The 3,289-nt window shown below is 33.3% G+C and overlaps 1 non-coding gene across 1 annotated transcript; it reads right to left on the bottom strand.

The window, feature by feature from the left end:
• Nucleotides 1-3,217: 3,217 nt before the first annotated feature.
• On the bottom strand, nt 3,218-3,289 carry TRNAT-UGU (transfer RNA threonine (anticodon UGU)). The gene has a single exon. It is a non-coding gene; the product is annotated as a tRNA-Thr (tRNA).

Below are 3,289 nucleotides of genomic sequence, written 5' to 3'. Positions count from 1 at the left end.
TATCAGTTGAAATAATATAATTTTCACTGTTATCAAGAGATATGCTGAACGAAAATAGCTTGGACAGATACTATATCTACATAAACGTCTTTATTTACATATTCATTCAGACATAACATCTACGTCATTATACCAAAATTATATTAATTGTTTATATGAAGTAGAGAGGGAAGTGTAAATCGTTAATTAACTCTAGAAAATACGAAAAAGGCGAGATTACTACAAATAATTTTCAGAACAATTTCCAGTATATCTGTTTTCTCTTTATATGAACGGTGGCAAAGTTCTCTCTCAGTCATAAACAGTCGATAATGCTACTTTTCAAGGAAACGTGATGAGTGTAGGATGTCACAAATTCCAACTGATGAATGTAGAAACGTACCGATTCAAACGGCCGATAATCTGTATCTCCAGTACATTCATTTGAATATAAGTTTTTTTAAAGAAAATACCAGTAATTAACCAAATGGGTTGTCCCGTTGCATCTTCATAAGCTTTTTGAAAAATGTTGTTTACGTGCTGGAAGCATTTGTCTTGCTGAAACATTTAACTGAGATGTGTTACTGACAATTTTCAATGGTATAATGTATTGAGAATTTAAACTGGTAAAATGCAGTTCTCTCCTCTGATAAATTATTAATTTGCACAAGATTAAACACTGATAAACTGAAATGGTGACTTCGTGGTTGAGACACTTTTTTAATTTTTGTACTTTCACTCCTAAGGTAAACAAGAATTAAAATATTTGATTTCTAATATCGTAAATTATAACGACATTTTTAAAGCAATTCGTCGGCAAATTGAATCTTAACAATATTCGAATTAGTCTAGGATACATGGTATGAAATTTACCATGAAACCACATCACATAGGAATAAGAGAGAAAACCTAATAAGTTAAAACGTTGATTAGATACTGTGATTTACCACTTTTTGTTAGATCTGACACTAAACACAATACAGAAGGATGTAAACAGTTATCCATCTGGAATTCTAATAAGAGATTAATAAAACAGAGCTCCCATTATATTAATCAATTTTAACACACTTTGGATGATCTTCCCTCTGAGGCCCAGAAAGTGGCCTCCTTTTATTCTATAGGCCAAGATGAGGAGTTAGATGAAAAAAATTCAATATCCATACAGTAGAATAGTAAAGTCTTGAAAGATGTGTCATTTGGTGTGAAAAGAATACTTTTCTTCCATGATATTGACGGTCTGCGTCTTTTAAATCTCTACAGATGTTCTGAGGAGTTGTCACTGACACAGTGTTCTGAAAAGGACAGAATAACTTATTTTACTGTTCAATAACGTGGAGTTGAAATTATCGATTTCATAAAATTGAAAGTAAACTCCATACTTTTCCAACATAACTTCTCATTGTCCCGTAAGTAACCGTCGTTCTTGTGATGTAAATTCAACAAGATATCTTTCACAGATGAATCACTTAATCCTTCTGAAATGTCAACAATAATATCCGTATCGTAATACTACAGAGACAAAATGAAATTCTTAAACATATCGTGTAATTTCAGATGATCGTGGGCAATGGTGAAAGAAGAAATAACGATAATGTTTTAACATTTGAAATACAAGTACTCATGCTTGTGTCTCCAAAGATAATCAATTACTTCATCATTAAAGGAAGCAACATCTGTTGGTACGTCAGTGTTAACATTAGTTAAAGAAAGGTACACTTTAAAATATGTTATGGAGGTAAGTTGTGATTTGTCTTTAGTCATGCCCTGACGTCTTTTCGAATATGAATTAAGCAAAGGTTTTGCGAAAATGACCTTCTTTTCTAAAATATGTAATATTTAGAAAACTCAGAATAGGGATTTGAAACTGGAGGAAAAAAATGTGAACACTATGTCTCACGCTAGTTGTTAATTTTTGCAATTGAATTTCTACTTTAAACTCCCGGTCCTTTCTGTGTATTATTCATGGTCGCAGTTACACTTTGGAAATTAAAAGGCTGTACATATAGATGGCCATATGTATTTGTTGAAGTTATATTGACATGCGTGTACATTTTAGACAAATGTGAGACGTGTCATAAATTGTATTTTATTAAGTATTTTTGATATTTCTCATATTTTTCATTCATTTTCCTAAACCCATTGACAACAGTAAGGCCAGTCACAGTTTATGTGCAACTCGCCAGATTTTCTCTTAGAGCGACACTCTGTAAATTCTGCAAGGTAGAAAACGTGTTAATTGACAATTATGAGTTGATTATATTAATATAACTCTCCGCCTTCAACCCTGATATAGTTTGCGTCGAAATAGTTCTACGACCCTCTTCTATTGTAACGGATGTTTGTTTGTGGTAAAAATCAAAGCTACACAAAGGGCTATCTAGGCTCTGCCTATCACGTATAAAGAAAGTCGGTTTCCAGCTTTCTCCGACAAGAGATATAGCGCTGTACCACAAGGAGTTGGGGGGTATGCACTGTGACGATGATAAACTCTGTATATTTGGCACTGCTTCATAATTGTTGTGAAACTAAATATTTTCTTATTAAGTATATAGGTACAAAATGTCTTTCGCCTAGAATCGTCATCTTCTGCATACACGGTTTTTGCTACTCGTTATAGTCTGATTCACGTATGGCTAATCTACCTACAATACGTAATAAATCTAAATGAAGCAGTTATGGCTGTAATTCGATACTTACCAATAGTCATCACTCAGAATGCCAATCTGATGCTCGAAACTAAGCTTGGTAGTGTCTTTCAAACAAAAGCATAATGATGTTTGTTGTAAGAGATAGCGTGGACGTTTGTGTAACGTTTACGTAACATGGGTGAACTCGATCATGCAGTGGTGAAAAAAACAAAACATATTGTGATCCAGTTGCGAGCGTCGTGTGCTACAGATTAGAAACTCTGAACATAAAAAAAAAAAAACGATACGCGATAATAATACAAGTTGAAACAGAAAGTTAATAATTTTATAAGTTGTAAAATTATGGTGACATGGTGCGTTTTGTGAAATTGCCTAGATTTTAAAAGAATACAGCCATTTTTTGCTGTAATCTAAGAATATTGAATAACAGAGAAGAGACATTTAACCGTATTATTCACTAACACCGTGATTTGTGATAATTAGAAAGAGTTTTCTTTGACGACAAAAAATGAAAATGAGTCTGTATGAAAAATAACACAATCATATCCTTTATTTAAAAGGATTTGCTTAATATACTTTATAGAACGTGAAGCCACCAGTGAGGTTTGAACTCACGACCGCTGGTTTACAAGACCAGCGCTCTACCACTGAGCTACGGCGGC

This window comes from Tachypleus tridentatus, chromosome 10 (assembly GCF_004210375.1).
Source record: "Tachypleus tridentatus isolate NWPU-2018 chromosome 10, ASM421037v1, whole genome shotgun sequence".
Lineage (NCBI taxonomy): Eukaryota > Metazoa > Arthropoda > Merostomata > Xiphosura > Limulidae > Tachypleus > Tachypleus tridentatus.
The sequence above is the reverse complement of the archived record's forward strand: the minus strand, read 5'-3'. Positions and strand labels throughout refer to the sequence as shown.